General features: G+C 35.7%; 3 long non-coding RNA genes across 3 annotated transcripts; 2 read left to right on the plus strand and 1 right to left on the minus strand.

Annotated features, from left to right (window-relative positions):
- Positions 1-9,894: 9,894 nt before the first annotated feature.
- On the plus strand, positions 9,895-14,191 carry LOC145806188 (uncharacterized). Its single transcript, XR_014348934.1, has 6 exons — positions 9,895-10,031; positions 10,155-10,260; positions 11,592-11,666; positions 12,275-12,438; positions 13,233-13,291; positions 14,056-14,191. It is a non-coding gene; the product is annotated as an uncharacterized LOC145806188 (long non-coding RNA).
- On the minus strand, positions 13,426-14,214 carry LOC145806193 (uncharacterized). Its single transcript, XR_014348941.1, has 2 exons — positions 13,940-14,214; positions 13,426-13,855 (listed from the first exon to the last, which is right to left on the minus strand). It is a non-coding gene; the product is annotated as an uncharacterized LOC145806193 (long non-coding RNA).
- Positions 14,215-15,598: 1,384 nt separating this feature from the next.
- On the plus strand, positions 15,599-16,430 carry LOC145806190 (uncharacterized). The gene is made up of 2 exons (XR_014348936.1): positions 15,599-15,736; positions 16,152-16,430. It is a non-coding gene; the product is annotated as an uncharacterized LOC145806190 (long non-coding RNA).
- The last annotated feature ends 1,632 nt before the right edge of the window (positions 16,431-18,062 follow it).

An 18,062-nucleotide genomic window follows, 5' to 3' on the forward strand; every position in this document is an offset into this window, starting at 1 on the left:
TAAGTAGTTTCATTCATATGCAATTTGTAATATCCTTAGTAGTTAGTTGCCATTTGTAGGAAGCTGCATTGGTTGCATTGTCATTGATTACTGTGATACAAGGAGGACATGATAATGTTCATATAGGTGTCAATCATAGTAAAATTGAAAATATCTGTTTGGATTTGGTTCTTGTGGCTGCGCTGTCATTGCTTGAACTAACGCCAATGTGGAAACTTTGGAGACTTTGACTCTAAATAATGGAAACTTTGACTCTAAATAATAAAAAAAAAATTGAGTTGCTTTTGCAATGTTTGATTGAGTGCAACATATTCTCAAGAAAATATAAGCAACAAAATAGTAAGTAGATTTTGATGATCAACATTATGAAAGAAACCTGCACTGCGTACTTAGATGGTTCTTAAAAAATAATAATTTAGATTCTAAGAAGCATTCTGTAATTGTGACATATACTATGAACATAACCTTAAATTAGCAGCCACTTTGCTAGTTTTAAACCAAAACAAAACACCAATTATGTGAGTCATGTGAAAACCAAATTTGAAGAATTTGCAGTTAGGCACATGTATGTGAAGCTGTGTTTTGTCCTTTTGTTTTGTATAGTGGCCTTTTTTTATTAAAGGTACTAGCATGGCCTTTCTCCTAGAGCACTCTTCAAATAATAGGCATGATGACTCTTGTCAAATAGTTTTGATTTATGCGAAATGGTTTTGAAATGGATTTCTATGAAATGAAATGGGTCTCTTTCTATTAAATGATTCTATGAATTCTTTTGTCTAACTATATAGATGGGTTTTTATGAAATGGGTTTGATGGGTTTCCAATAAAATGAAGAGGTATGAATGAGGGATGTCTATTACAAATAAATTTTGTAAGGAAGTAGTGGTTCTTGAATGATAGGTTCGCGTCTATTTCAGAGTCAAGGTTTTGGGAATTGATTCGTTAAGATCACAACTTTCAATTAAGGTTGGGACTCACCTTTTGCATCAAAATTCAAATTTAGCAAAAGGTAGAACGTTGGAGGTTTTAGAGTACTTGATTATCTTACTAATTTTATCAAGCATAATTAAGAGATGTATTTATGGGAATAGACTCATGCACTTGTGGTAAGTGTTTTAAAAATGGTAGACTTAGCAGGAAAACATGGCAATTTTTTTGGAGTTTTCCATCCCTTTTGAGTCTTCTTATAGGTTTTGCTATTTCCTTTGTATTATGTCAGATAATGGCTAGATTGGTTTATGAGGGTGCTTCATGGATTAAAGGGAAAACAATTAAATATTGTGCCATTGCACACTTACACGCCAAAAAAAAAAAAAGAAGAAGATGTTTTTGGTTAGGCACTCTAGTTCTCTGGATTATCTCAGAATTTTGAACAGTTAGTCAAACTCCAAATTAGTTTTTGGTCAAGCACTATAGGGTTTTTGCCAAAATATGTAAAAACTCTATACTATTTTCGTCGATAGGGTTAACATTAATTAATTAATGTAGTATCTAGGAACCATAATTTTTCTTTTAGGGTTTTTGCTAAACTGGTAACAATTTTATATGTAGTTTCATTCATATACAATTTGTAATGTCCTTAGTTGTTAGTTGCCATTTGTAGGAAGCTGCATTGGTTGCATTGTCATTGATTATTGTGATACAGGGAGGACATGATAATGTTCATATAGGTGTCAATCATAGTACAATTGAAAAATGCTACTCTCCAAAAAACTGTTTGGTCCTTGTGGTTTGCATTGTCATTGCTTCAACTAACACCAGTGTGGTTTGAACTCTATATTTTGCAAGCCTACCATCCTCTTAGTTTGTTTTTGTTTGTATTTTTATTTTTTTATTTTTTTGTTTATATGTTTCAACTGAAACGTTCGGTCTTACTTCAGAAAATGTTGTAAAAGGGGTTCCATGTTCTAGAACATTGTGAGGCATCTTGCTTTATCATTTTTCGTTATCAAGAATATAGCATAGCATTATAGAAGATTTGATTAAGAATAATAGGTTGTTGGACTGGGTCGAGTAACTTCTCAGTTAGCTTGTTCAGAAGGGCTTTAATGAAATGTAATAATTCTTTGGTTGAATTAATTGTTTAACTGTTGAAACTAGTCTATGTTTTTTTTCCTTTAATTGGATTGATCAATGGAATGTTAAAATTGTTCTTTCACTACTAAAAAACAGACCTTTTGCGATGATCTCAAACGTCGCAAAAGGTCCACATATCGTCGCAAAAGACTTTTCGCAAAAGGTCCACATATCGTTCCACATCTTTTTCCTGTTGCAGTAAATGCTCCTCTGCGTTCCGTTACAAGTAATATAATTTCTTTCTTGTGTCAACATTCTGTGTATGTGGAGTGAGTGAAAATGTACAAACAAGTTAAAACTGTTGATCTCATGAAACACCCCCTTGTAGGTGTTGTTATAGACGATTGTCCAGAATGACATGTATTATCTGTGTTTATTGCAAGTTTCTTTTTTCTAGTTACGTTTGTGTTTATTGCAAGTTCCTCTTTTCTAGTTACATCATTCACCGTTTCATATCCAGGTGAGGGATGTTCGTCTAATCATGGACCGGAATTGAAGACATTCGAAAGGAGTTGGGTAAGTGTGTTTTTGCTAAAAAGTATCTCATTTATGTGCAGTGTCGTCGGAAAGTAACTGTTGATTCTTTTTAAAAATTAAACATAACTTTATTCTTAAATTCACTAGCATTGCGATAATGAATCCATGATGAAGGATGGTGGGATTACCTTGCACTCATGTTTAAACAATTCATGCTGCGTTCTCAAGCTTGATGAAATGAACCTAAGTTTCTTCTTTCTTTTCTATTCTTTTCCCACTATATACCATTACTGTTTTCATCCAATGACAAAACCAAACAGTATTTGTGTTCTCCTTGTTCGATTCCTGCAATTTATAGTTGTTCTAACTCTGCACTGGAATTTCACATTAGATCCAGTTGAGTTTATTTGGTGGCATGGCAGTCATTCTTTAAGAATCAATATGGCACAATTCTTGTGAGTGTCTTGGTCATTGATCTGTCTTTGTTCTGGCATCAATATTGCTTGTGGGAGTTGGAAGATATATAGAGCTGTCAATTGGTGGTTTGCCTTGAGGTGTTTTCTCCATAATTCACTATTAAGTTTGTTGTTTCTTTATGTTAGAAGCCCATATCATGTTTACCTAGGCAGATTATGTTGATTGATATAATCCTTTCCTGGTTGGAGAAAAAACTCCCTAGGAATTTTTCTAGTTTAGTTGATTTAAGGTGATTTTACCTTTTTGGTTGATTGATAAAGAAGTTGGTTGAACTCTTTAATTTGCCTATGTGGTTAGAAGGTAGTACTTGGTCTTTTGCATGCTTCTATATCCCAACTCTGGAGGTCATGTCGTTAAATTCTTCCAGACCATTATGAAGGAAATTTGTACAAAAATGTTTACTGCTATCATGCTTTGCGGACTTATTAATCTGGCCTGACAAAGTTACCTTATTTTATTGACCTAATGTGATTTTTTTGGGTAGCTGTAACCCTTGGTTTTTGTCCTTCTATTCTGTCTGAGTCTCTTAATTTTTAATTTTTTTTTTTGTGAATCACTGACATGTTTGATTATCTCAGTTTGTATTTTATCATGATTAGCTGACATGTTGTGTTTTGCAAGCTTTAGATACGAGAGAAGAAATTAGCTCAGCATATATGCACTTTAAAGAGTTTTTGATTTCCTTCCTTCTATAGATACATGCTTTGTAAGTTATAATTGTATTTTTGTCTCATATGTTCTGGCAAACTTATTGTGAGTCCTTGGGTGATACTGCAGGTATATTGAATTTTATGATGCAATGTCCATGCCAATGGCTATAGCTCTCTCTGGCCACCTACTTTTCGGACAACCTGTAATGGTTAAACCATCAGAAGCTGAAAAGAACCTTGTTCAAACTAATGCTTCTGGTGGTGGTTCAGTCGTGGGATCCTATGGTGCAGTTGATAGAAAACTGTATGTGGGAAATTCACACTTCAGCATTACAGTATTTCAGCTTAAACAGGTAATATGACTTCCACTACTGAATGTTTTCCATTTTAGCTTGTTTAAATATTACCATTGCTGTTAAAGGAGGAAGAAGGTGTAAGATTTGCTGGAAAATGCCATGTGTGGTGGATGGGAAATTAAATAAATAAACCTCAAAAATGAAAGAAAAAAATGAGCTCTTAGAAGCATCTCTAATGGTGAGTGCTTATTAACAGATGATATAAAAATATAGTAATGTATTGTATTTCCGCGGTAAAACAGAGTATCTTCAAAGACCAGGGGAATACCATCTATGTTCTCGAAGACAACAATAGTCAAGCAAGCTGCTTTATAAAGATAACACAGGTTGAGTTGTGATGGTTGTACTAGATGATGTGTGATGTCTCACAGGGAGCTGTAGATGGGTCAGTGTTCCGGACATTCTGGTGGCCTGTAATGGACAGCAGATGCATCATTTGCCGAAGCCTTGTCAGTAATGTTAGGGAAATATTTGGAAGTGGCCATTTATTGAGAAAGAGAGGTAGAGTTTGCTTAAGAATCCAGAGATGTAGGTGGAGGTGGTTGGCTTGTGGTGGGGGAAATGATCAAGGAGTTCAGTGGGAAGGTTAGAAGCTGAAGGATGGGCTGCCAAAAATCTTTTTGGGAGGGTGAAGAAAGGGCAGCAGAGGACAGAATATGAGTGAAGGTGGATGAGGGATCTTGTAGGTGTACAATGTCTTTCATATGGAATGGTCAAGTGGGTAGGTTTGGAAGAATGGGTTTGTCGTTGTTGAAGAAGGTAGAGCTTTAAAAATGGGTAAACAATGTATGGAGGGTACCATAAGGAGCTAAGGCAATGATGCTCAGAGCTGTATGCTTTTTTTTTGAGTTACCATCACTGTTAGCTAAGAAGCATGAGCATGAACATGGACATGGGCCATATTATAATATTTAATGAGTTTTTTGGTTTGGGTTGACACTGCCCCTACCAGCCCCTTTGTCGGTCCATCTCTACCCACCATCAAGGTGAGAGGTCTTTTGTCCTCTATGATGCTTGCTTGGTACTATTTGGTCTCCAATTTCCCTAGCCATAGAAGGCAAGTTTCCATGCCTCATAGTTTCATGCAGACTTGACACATAGAATGATTGAACAAAACTATTCTCAAAGGTAAATTGAGCTTGTCATGCTGAGGGTGATAGGAGTACTTGCCAAGTGCTGGTAATAAATCAATGGCGTTGGTGGCTGGGAAGAGAAGTGCCATCTGTTTATGATGTGCATGAGATACTGCAGGATTGGTAGAAAACCGTTGTCGGAGTTAATGAAACGTGCTATGAAGTGGGAGACCTAAGAGTAACTGGGATAGGTTTGGGAAAAGAGGAAGGCAAGCACAGGGTTTTGATTCAAAACAATAAGAGGGGCAGTAATAGTGTTACAGGGTGTGGGCCTTCCGTGGGCTTTATGAAGAGCATAAGCAATTCGGATCTGCACAGGCCCAACATTAATTTAAATGTGATGTTGGACCAAGCCAACTTCAAGGGATTAATTAGAGGTCTGAACCACATAAGAAGTGAATGGAAACAAGATGAAGCCCAAATCACAAAATATCAATCACCAGTCCAGCTATCCATTGAGGAGATTGTAGGCCCAATGGGATCAAATAAGCAACTGAGTCCATGGTTCAGGAAACTTGCAGTTTCTTGAACCATTACTAGTAATATTACTATTATTACTATCAGCAACCACCAATGTGAAAAACAACAACCCAAGTGCCCAAATTGACAACCTAGACTCCATGGTTAAGGTTGCCTTAGCAGCTTAAAGACTTTACTATTATTTTTTGGGGGCACTTTCTTGTACTGAAAAAGTGGCATAATATGATGAAATTATCTAAGGAGAGGCTTGATAGAATTCTGACTTGGATTAAGTTGTTTAACATTCCTTGATGATGGGCTTAGTAGGATTGCTAGTGCTGGAATTTCATTTGCTAAAATATGAGTGGAAATAGGATTGGATTCTTCTCTTCCTACTGATTTTCTAATCAAATATGAAGATCAGAGTGTTGAGATTGGGGTTCAATACCTGTGGACTCCATCCAAGTCCTCAAAATGTAAAGTCTTTGGGCATATGGAAGATAAATGCATCAAAAGAAGCATACTAGAGATGTTGAAACATACTAGTCTTTGGTCTAGTATGCTTTTTATGTTGGAGTCCAGCTCAAGATCAATCATATTTATATATGTAGAAACACACATGCAAGGAATGAGAATTTTAAGGTGGTAGATCCACAAATTAAGGTTTGTTTGTGGGTACTTGGTTACCAAAAAGTAGGAATTTATAGAAGTTTTTCATGACATAAGAAGCATACTAGAGATGTTGAAATTAAGATTTCATTATATTTTTAGTTATCAAAGTATGAATTTTGTCATTTTGGTATTGGAGGTTTCAAAGTTATCAAAGTTATTTCATTATATTTTTAGTTATCAAAGTTATCAAATTAAGATTTCATTATATTGTTATTCATTCAGCAGATTCAACAGGTTCATATTCCAACCTTCACATATTAGGGTTTTGCATTAAAAAATTAGGCAATGATGTTTTAGAAAATGATGGTAAACTCTTAACTCTAAATGATGTATTATATTTAGAAAATGGTGTTTTATTGTTTGCCTTATACATGGCCAGTGTGCATCTCTGACTCGGCCTTATATCCATTAAACTTGTTCCCGTATTTCATATGTAGTTTCTACTGATGTGAAAATATTTATGCTAGGCATCCTTTTCTCTTTTGAGTGGCCAAAGCAAATATGCTTTAGAGACATTAGAGCAATTATTTGCACAAAATAAAAGTAGCTTGGATGTCCAATCCTTATGGTAAACTCTTAACTTTTCAACAAAATAGCTTTATCAAGAAGGACATAATTATTTTGGGGATCCTTCTGCTTCGGCTGGCTACTTGGCAGTGGAGTTGCTTGGTATTTTTGGGATCCTATCCTCTGTTTTTCTATTTCAGTGCAGGTGTTGGTTTTGTTCTTTTGTTGTAGGCTGGGTTGAGGTGGGGGAGTTTGCTTGCTTTGTTTGTTTTCTTTGGTGTTGGTTCCTCACCAACCATTGCTTTATTGATGTACGTTTTGTATGATTGTTGCTATCAATAAAGTTGTTCTTTTTTCGCTGATCCATTTTTTTTTAAAGATAAATGGTATTCATTTCATTGTTGCTGCATTTTAGTCAGTAATCTCTCTCTCTCTCTCTCTTTCAATCTGTCTATGTATGTATTGGATTTTTTGAAATCTACACTTGTCAAGCTCTTTATTGAAAAGAAACAGTGAATTCAGGTTTTGGATTTTTAAAGATATGTTATATTATGGCCTATACATTTTAGGTTTTGGATTTTGATTTGGTCTACATTCTAATTTCGATATTTTGGACTTCTATTTGTGTTTCTTAATCAAACATTGAATCTAATCGCATTAACTTCTCCAGTTTTTTTTGAAAATTTTATATACGTACTTGTGAATATATGTGAATGTGTGCCCTATTCTGGTTCAAGATTGACAACTTGTGGACTTATAAAGCATCTCCATCACCCACAGAGTGCACGGGTGTGTGTGTGTGCTGGGAGCTCAAGAGGTGATGTAAATCACTTTGACTCAAGAGATTATCAATTAGGAACTCTAGGTAAGGATTACATGCTTGATTGTTGTAGATTAATTATCTAATAATTAAAATCAAGAAATGATTAGGCTCAATTTCATCTAATTGGAAAGAAATTAGGTTTAATTTGCATGTCATATTGGTAAATTAGAAAGAAGATGAAGAAATTGAGTTAGGTTTAAAAACAAAAATTAAAGGAATTAAGAATTTGTTTGATTTTGGCTCTAAATTCGTACCGTGTAAGATATATTTTGCAGCTGCTGTGGACAAATTCTTTACTATTCCATGTTGGTGTTGAATTTGTGTAGCTCACAGCACATGACAAAGCCCAAAAATACAAATAAGTTGATATTTTTGTTTCACTAAACTAGAATGGAGTTGTATCTGTTCTATTTGTTAGGTGGAAATTGACTCCCTAATTATAGTGATCCCGGGTTTACCCTTATTGTACAGTGATCCGGACATGTGTCCGTAGATGTTGGTAGTTGTTTATTATCTTGTTTGCATCCTCTTTACTTTGTATATTGAGTTATAGGATGCGTTGGGAAGGTTTGTTACAGGTTGGTTGTGTTTGGGAGCCTAGTGCTGCTGCCCAGATTTTTGGACCTTCGCTCGAGCGAGGAGTTGGTCGCTCGAGCGAGAGTTGAGTTTGTGTCTGGTGGATCGAGCCAGAGTGGCTTCGCTCGAGCGAGCGATTGCGTCTGGTTCTGGACCTGAGAGTTGCATTTCTTGGCTCGAGCGAGTTTTTCTTGGCTCGAGCGGTCTGGTTTGTTCTTCGCTCGAGCGAGAGGTCTGTCGCTCGAGCGAGCTTCTGGTTGCAGACCTGAGGGTTTGAGTTGTTGGCTCGAGCGAGCATTCTTTCGCTCGAGCGCACTTCTGAGTTTTTGGCTCGAGCGAGAACTTCTTGGCTCGAGCGAGAGTTTTCTGTGTCTGGTCGCTCGAGCGACGAATTCTTCGCTCGAGCGACGAATTCTTCGCTCGAGCGAGCGTGTTTTATATCAGCGGACAGTAGCGATTTTGAACTTCAGTTTTTCGCTTTCTTTTTTGATCAAACCCTAGATCCGAGACCCTCTCTCTCTAAACTTACACTCTCTCTAAGATTTGATCTCCCTAGAGTGTGAATCTAGCCTAGAGCCTTTGTTAAAAAGATAGAGGGCGTTGAGAGCTTCGACTTAATCTGAAAAAGTTTGGATTTGGAACACGTTGATCTTCGAGTCTTCATCTCCTTTTTGGCTCAAACTTCGAGGTAGGGATATCCTACTCCTCTCTATAGATTTTGTCTTTAAATTTTAGTATTTTGAGATGTTGGGGTTGGTTTGGTAATTTTGTGAAAGTTTGGGGCTTTTGTGTTATTTTACAAAAGTTGGGGTTTTATTTATAATAAACCTAGATGCTTGTTTGGCATAGAGAAATGGAATAAATGTTGAATCATTGATGAAAATGGGACCTAAGGGTTGAAATGGTAATTATGGATAACGACCTAATTACATTGTTTGATTAACTGGGATAATTAATTGTGAGAAATGAGGAAATGAAATGTTGATTGAATATCTATTGTGCATTTATTTTCTGTTTAGAAATAACTGCTTTGGGCTATCGGTGGAGGATAGTCGTGATTGTTGTAGACAATGCATGATGATTAGGCAAACGGAAACTAATCAATGGAATGTGTCATGGAACTTGACGGTTGATAGAATACATTAACTGTATATATTGAGTGATTGTATATAGAACCATTGTGTTTGTATACGTTATGTGTAGAGGAGGAGATGGGGGATGTACTCCGCGGTTTAGGGGAAGATGGGGGATGTACCTCTAAACCGGATAGTATTGGGAGAAGATAGGGGATGAACTCCGTAGATACAGCTCACACTACAGGAAAAATAGGTTTTAATGGCGTTCTTTTAACGACCTTTTTTTTAAACGTCACTTTTCTTAATTTTTAACGGCGTTTTTATAAACGTCGCATATTGTTTAACCAAAACGACACCGTATTATAATTGAAGGCGTTGAAAACCGCCTCCAAATGCGGTAGGATCACGTGCTGATCCTTCTTTGTGAAACCCTTATTTTGAATCTGAGCCCTTTCTCTCTCTCAACCATTATATACGCACACATCTCTTTCTCTGTCTCTCAGCGATTATTGATAACTCTAGGAAGAGGCTTCATCTCTCGAAAGATCAATCGGCTAGTTTGGTTATTTTACTAAGATCTCTGTGATTTCTCTCTCTCTCTCTCAACCCTTACACGCACACATTTCTCCATCGAAGCTCCATCTGCACCGACGATTTCGAAGATTCAGAGTGATTTCGAAGATTCAGATCGATTTCGAGATTCAGAGCGATTTCAAAGCTCCATCGCCACCACCATCTGCACCAGCGAGGTAGTGAGCTCCACCGTCTCTCTCTCTCTCTCTCTTTCTCTGTCTCTCTCTCTAGATCTCTATCTCTCTTTAGATTTATGAAATCAATGTTTTAAGGCATTCTTACTTGATCCTCATTTGCAGAGATTCAGAGATGCAGTGATTCAGAGATTCAGTGATTTTAGAGCGATTTTGATTTCGAAGCTCCATCCCCACCACCATCTGCACCGGTGATTTTGATTTCACTAAGGTGAGCTCCACCGTCTCTCTCTCTCTCTCAGTTTCCTCTCAAATTACTTCAAATTTTTTGTGGCTTCTCTTCTAATGATCTGAATCTTGTTTTTATTTTTTCATAGTCAAGTTCAAGCTTCTTCCCCTATCCTAGAATCCTAGTACCATCATGTTTAGTCCTCGTATTTTTTTAATTTATTTTTTAAATTTTTAATTTTTTAATACTAGAAATTAGAGATAGCATGGATAAAGAAAACTAAATTATTTTTTTAAGGTTGTTGGTTGGATTCATACCCCACTTATTGCATTGGACATTTGTAGTGAAGAAAAACAAATCAACTTGGACATTTGTTATGGCTTAACATAAAATTTTTAAGTTTTAACAAGTATATATATGAATTACCGGGATTGGTGAGTGAGTTTGAAACTTCCAAATCTGAAGATCCAACATTAGGTGGCTCGGCAATGGCCTAACTCAACTGTTTGACAACACTTCCTTCTCCTTTCGTTATCTTTTCACTCCATCATTACCTGTATCATCTTTAGAGTTGAAAGGATCTAAGCTGAGGATCTGAATTGCTATTGGATTTTCACTATTAATCAATGTGCAGTCTCCTTAGTATCTTATTTTGAAAAGGGAGTTGAGCAGAGTAATAGTAGTCCTTTTTCGACTATGGGTTTTGTCTTAAGCAAAATCGTTTCTATTCATTTGAGGTATAACTTCACCAATAAAGCTTGATAGTCTGGTGTGTATGGCTCTATTTTTTCCAAAAAATTGTTGTCTGAGCCCACTTATTTTCCAGAAATTATAAATCGTTTACCCCTGGTTGAATACTTCCCTTTACATTGTCCCTGTAAAGCAATTTTGCCTAACGTCTTTATTTCTTTTCCTCTTTTTTTTTAATAAGATAATTAGTCCCTTCTTACTAGTTATCTGATGAATTCTTAATTATTTCATGCCAATGCAGCTTGAGGCTATTCCCATGTCTATCCATTCTCTTCTGTCCTCATTTCTTGTTGTATCCTTAAATGATGCACTTTAAGTTCACTATCTGCATAATCTAGGTGCAGTATGCTGAAAATAGTTTTTTTGGCCTACTGATTGTTATTTTGTTTTAAAAGTGCTTTCATTACTTCTAAAGAAAGAGAAAAAGAAGTATGATTGACTGATTTGTGCAACAGTTTGAGATATAGTAATAAATTGCGAAAGGTTATAAACTTGATCATATGTGTTGCCTTTTATTCTCTGAGAAATCTCTGATGTTTGAAAATACTAGTGACTTAAATTCGAGCAAAGAATTTCCAGCTAGATGTCCTTACAGCTAATTCTTTTCTACCATGTTCAACTAGGTCTTGTGTATTGTATGGATTACTTAGAGAAAAACATTGACTGGTTGGAGTCCAAATTAAAGCCTCTTCTCAAAGGTTAGTATTCAAGGCCTACATTGGCATGGACTTGTAACTTTTTGTTTTTTGGAAGTGATTATCAACCATCCTGGATTCCTCGCTCTCAGATTTGATTCGCCCAATTTCAAAGGTAATTCTATGGTTTTTTTTTGGTTTGATCTTGCAAAAGCTGGACCTCTGGACCTTTATCAGCGGAATATCGATCTTCATCAGTTTTTATGGGTTTTCAATTATTACGTGGAAATTAATTTATTTCCTTATCATTTTGTTTGTAGGGTTTGCGATTGTTTTTTAATTTATACTATTCCTGTGATTTGTGTGTAAAAATTTAAGTTTTTTTGATAAATTTCTGCTTTATTATTATTTTTAATCTGTGTGTTGACATTGATTTTGTTTGAGAATGGGAACAATTTTCAGCTTTTTTGGACATACTAAAGTTATAAAAATTGGCTTTAAGAATTGTAAAAGACTTAAGTATGAAACCCAATGCCTTTGTGCTATCGAACTTCTTTGGACTAGAGTTAACAACGTAACCCGAGTGTGTGCATAACAATGCGATGTTGGGTTGAAGTTCTATCGTGTATGTTTTACTAATTCTTGAGTTACTTGTTTTTGAGTCATTTTAGGTTGACGTTCACTTGTGAAGACCATGTCTCATCACCAAGTGGATGATGCTGAATACATGGCAGATAAATATGAAATGGAAGATATGGATGATGATATGGACGAAGAGTTTCGTGGAAGAGAGATGGGTGGCTTAGACTCTGATGTGGATGAATATGACTACTTGGTTTGTGATATAAACTTTATAAAGTTTGAACCATAGTTTGTTGTCATGATATGCTATCTAACTGCAAGTCTTACCACTTTTCCTTGTTTATTTCTCTCCTATTGGCATGTTTTTTCTCTCTTTTTTTCAAGTAAGTTTTAGATGTTTTTTCCCATCAAGCTCAGGATATATGAAATACTAACTGTTTGGTACCTATTTAGAATAATAAAACGACAGATACTTCTGCTGCTCAAGCTAGGAGAGGTAAAGATATCCAAAGAATTCCTTGGGAGACAGTACCATTTTAATTACATTTTACTATAAGGCATGCTGTGTGTTTTCACTCATTTTAATTGCATTTGTATTGGCAATCTTCTACTATTTTAATTAGCTAGAAAAATGCTGATACACAAAACATGGAGTTAGGTTTTTTGTACTGTGGTTGGTTGATCTGAGATGTATTCAGCTTGTGCTATGCTGTTTTCAAACTTTGAGAGCATCTTTATCATATGCATTACTCAGTTGAACTGAGGTGCATCTTAAGGCAGGGCATATTTGAGAGCATTTTTATTTAATGGAAAAAGAACAATGATGTCAAGCCTTATACTGCAAATTTAATGCAAATTTAACTATTTTGAAATTTCAGTTTGATGTAAAAGCTCCTTGCTCTCATTCTTTATTTTGAGTATAATTGTATGCATTGTTGTTTGTCCTTATATAACATGAACATGTATAATTTTATGCATTATAGTTTGTTGCTTTTAATCTTATTCCAATCACAATTGGAAATTGACTTGGCATGTTGGAAATTGCAGTTCCCTTGTTCGGCTCGAATTGCTCCCACAATGTCAATATCATAGGTTTAATGCTGCAAGTAAGATTTGTTAGAGTTTGAATAGAATACTGTAATGATTTGTGAATGAGTTGGTTTGGGGCTTACTCTTTATCTATGATAACAGCCTCTTGCAAGAAAGACTCAGTGCAAGCATTATCGTGGACACTTTTAACTTTGATTTTGCAAGTTGGTGCAACTTGTAGGACCACAAATAACACATCTGCAAGTAATAACAGTACAGTCACTACAGGAAAATGGGGATTTGATGGCGTTTTGTTAACGACGTTTCTGTAAACGTCACTGTTATTAGTATTTAACGGCGTTTTATAAACGCCGCATATTCTATTAAGAAAAACGACACCGTTTTATAATGGAAACGCCTCCGAATGTGGTAAACTACACGCGCCCTTTTAGTGAAAACCTTATGTTGAATCAGAGCCTTAATACATACGCACAGATCTCTCAACCCTTGATACATAGGCACAGATTGACATGCTGACATGGCGATAAAACTTGTAATGCCAAAAAACTGTATACCTTCCAATGTATCTTAGGGACTTTGGTGATGAACCATCCTTAGGGAACTTGCTATTTTCAACATACCTGAAATTAAATGAATATAAGAAAATTTATTAGCCTTTTAAAGGTAATAGAAAGATGACAATTGCCAAATTTAGCTACATTTACTTTGTGGTTGGTTCATCCCAATACTGGGCATTTCCTTCATTTGTTGAATAGATCTTTCCTTTCTTTGGAACCTGTTCGTAGATGCAGTAATGAAGCATGATTAATGGATCACACAGGCGAAGCACAGAGGACAGACCTAATGACGATTACTAGACATGTTCTTAATGAGCAGTCGAAGCACCCTGAAGCTCACGGCGACTTCACAATCTTGCAGGATGAAGCCTTCACATCTGTTTCATTTGCCCTATGAGGCAAAGTGAGAATGTCTCCCAGCATCTTATCAATTCATGGTGTGGCTCTTCCCTATGAGGCTGGTGAAATCGATTTCGGTGAACCAGGAACAAATGGTCAGCATAGCTTTTACCAATTAATTCACCAGGTAATTTTCATGCTCTGTTTTATATATAGTACTCCAGTTGCCAATAAGTAAATGTTCTTACAGATAATGACCATATAAATAGTAAATTCATGCATGAACTAGTTACGTCTGATGCTTCTTGAAGTGTAAAAATATTTCTTATTTGAGGCTGCTAATGAGTGGTTCAATAATGTTATTTTTCTTTTTCTGTAGAGTAGTGTGTATAGCATGACACTTGACCTTTTAATAAGAGGTTTTCAAGAATTTCAAATTAGTCTTATATTATTGTCTTTAGCACATTTAGCTGTTTGAAGTTCCAAGAGGTCTATTGAGATTATATCGTAAGTGCATATCTAGAATCTCTATGACTGGGTATCCAACACATGCAGATGTTGGTTCTGGTCTTGGTGCATATCTGGTGTCTTCTTGCTAACTCTAAGTGGTCAACGTATCTGCCTATGTGATCTAATCCCACAAATCTTGATCTGTCTTCCTCAGTTGCTGGCATTCTATGAACACAGAATTGCTGTTGAAGGCTTCATTTGGGGTATCAACTCCTTTGACCAGTGGGGAGTTGAGTTAGGAAAGGTATGTGTTACTTAAAGACTACGATAGATCACATCTGTTTCATTTTTCAGGGTGAAGAACAGAAGAAATTGGATGTACTGTCAAATGATGTTTTTGTCAAGGCTTTGATAAGCAGTGGATGCACTGTGAGTTTTTAATTTCATTTGCTTTCTTCTTTCTATATCATCTTTAAGATTGGATTATTGCCTTGTTGGTGCTCAAAGAAAAGCCCCAATTGGTTGGGGCTGATGAGAATCTATATTATTTACAAACACCAATAGAATCCCATACAAACCAAAGAAGGCAATTCGAAAGCTCCCTAGAGTCCAACATCTCTATGCCCCGATTGACGGGGAGGTTGAGAAGTGAAGATGATGAGGTAAAGTTCAACATGTCAAGTAAGTAAGTTTAGCTTTTATTTAATAAATAAGATTTCCAGTTCAGAATTTATCTGTACCGTCTTCTGTATCGGAAACCTGTTACGTAACCATCTAAAATTGTCTTCCTGAACCAATATATTGTGAACATTCATGTTGTTTTATATGTGGGTGTGTATATATATAATTATTTGACTTTAGATTTTGAATGTTTCATATAAGATAATAAACAAATATATGATACTATACTAATAAAATAATGGTCAATTTTGCAAATTTTAACAATTCTGCATAAAAGAAAAGAGTAACAATAAATAGTAGATGCGGTGCAATTATATTGTGAAGAAAACATGATCTTCCTATTCCTTTTTCTTTCTCAGATCTGTATTTGACCGTGCTTTCGCTTGTCATATGCTGTCCGGTGGGCCAAAAACAGGGGTTCATTCATTTCTTCCCATAATCAGTTCAATGCTTTGAAATGTATTACTTACATTGGTTGGTCCCACACTCAAGAAAATATCACTAGGCAATACTGATTTAAAAAAACCTAATCCATCCATCTTAACATAGTCTAGTGTCATTTTTCAAAATTTTTATTTCATTATTTGTGTTTTTATAAACAAAAGCAATGAAAAGTTTATAAACACCATAGTTTTCTACTAGAATTTTTATAGGTACATGGCATGCTATATATGCACCATTGCTGCTTACAATATTAGGTTGATAAAGTTGGTTATGGGTGTTTCACATTTCACAATGTTAAGTATATAGTTTATATCAAAGTCAACCTGTTTTTGGATAAAGTTGGTTATGGGTGTTTCACAATTTTTATTTCACATTTCGTTTTTTTGTCATTTATTTTTGCAACCAATCTAAATGTGACTGAATGATCACATATGTTCTTTGGCAGGATGTCAGTGCTTCCCTTTCCAAAAAGTACCCCCAGTTGTACAAGGAGGGAATAAGAAATACCTTCTTCAAATGGAGAGTTGTGGTGACCTTGGCTTTGTTTTCATTTACCAATCATTAGTCATATACAATTTTGTGATCACTTCCAGTTCTAACAGTGTTGATTCGAATGGCAAGATGTTTGGCCTTTGGGATGTCAGCACAATGATCTTCAATTGTCTTGTAATAACTGTTAATGAGCTATATTTTTTGGAAAAATGGAATGATCTATATTTTTTTAGTGAGCTGGGTGTTATCTATTATGTGGATAAAATGGAATTAAACAATTTGGGTTAATGAGCTGGGTGTTATTTATATTTGGAATGATCTATATTTTTTTAGTTCAATCAAATAAAATTAGCCTAATTTCAAAAAAAAAAAAAGAAAAAAAAAGAGGATATGACGGCGTTTTTACAAACGCCTCTTAAACCTTACATACTAACGGTCAAATTTATGCAAGCAGATATAACGGCGTTTTTCCAAAACGTCGCTAAATGTTGCCAATGACGTCAGCATGAGTTTAGTGGGACATTTCACGGCGTTTTTAAAAACGCCGCCTATATTAATATCACGACGTTTTTAAAACGTCATAAAGTTATAGCGACGGCCGCGTCCTCGGCGTTCGGAGCTAAGCGTCGCAAAAAGAATTGGCGGCGTTTTAGACACTTACAGCGGCGTTTTTTAAACGCCACTAAAAGTTAAAATTCCTGCAGTGTCATATGCTTGTCTAGAGAAGTGAAGATAGAGCTTATATGCTTATCTTTGTGAAGTGTGGATATAGCTCATATGCTTATCTGTGAATATGGGATATTGTTATTATACATATCTGTTGAGAATGTGGATATAGCTTATATGCTTATCTGTGAATATGGGATATAGTTTTTATACATATCTGTTGAGAATGTGGATAGAGCTTATAAGCCTATCTGTTGAAAAAGGGGAAAATGAAAGTAACTTGGACTCATAAGTCGTATGACATAAATATGTGATTTATGTGAATGTATCAGTGTTGGCCATCTATCAATTGCTAATATTTTAGTCATTGTTCATGGTTGGTTTAGTGTATTTCTACTGGGCTGTGGCTCACCCTATATGGGAATATCATTTTCAGGTACAGGTAGCATGCCACCTCCAAGGACATAGCTTGGGAGGCTAGAGGCGGACATACTTTTGTCGTTTACTTTTTGATGTATTACATGTAATTCAAGCCAAGGGCTTAATGTGTAATGAGTTAGTACTCTTTTGTTGTAACCAAGTGTTAACTTGGAAAGCTGTAAGCCCATAGGGCATTTGCTTTTGTTGTTAACATGTAATACTTATGTAATGAAATTCTGATATATGGAAGAATGTGGAACTTTTACATATCAATGCATGTCTTACTTGATGGGTTTAATGTTATTATTTTGAGGGCGTTACACTAATAATTTTTGGGTTATTCATGATAGCAAACAGAAACTCTTTGTAACATAACACGATCTTTTTCCAGGTGGAAGGGTTTTGCTTGGGGCATGGGAAATATGATCTATTTTGCTTGGGGCATGGGAAATGGATGATGGATGAGTTTGTAGCTGCAGGAATCTCAAAGAAGCTTGGTATCATCGGATTCTTCTTTGGAGGTGGTCGACTAATAGATGCGCTCACCCAGGATGGGGGTGCCTGTTTTGGCATTGGGGTTTCATTCTATGGCACAAGAATTGACCCATCTGTCGTTGCTAATATAAAGGTGCCTGTATTGTTCATTGTGGGTGACAATGATCCGAGTTGTCTGGTCAGTGCCTTGGTATATGATTTTTTGAATGTGAATTTTGATGTAGATGTGGATGTATTGTATTTTAGAAAATATTAATAATTTGTACAGGGAATGAATTAATAG

This window comes from Camellia sinensis, chromosome 1, assembly GCF_055761805.1.
Source record: "Camellia sinensis isolate YWXY chromosome 1, ASM5576180v1, whole genome shotgun sequence".
Taxonomy (NCBI): Eukaryota; Viridiplantae; Streptophyta; class Magnoliopsida; order Ericales; family Theaceae; genus Camellia; species Camellia sinensis.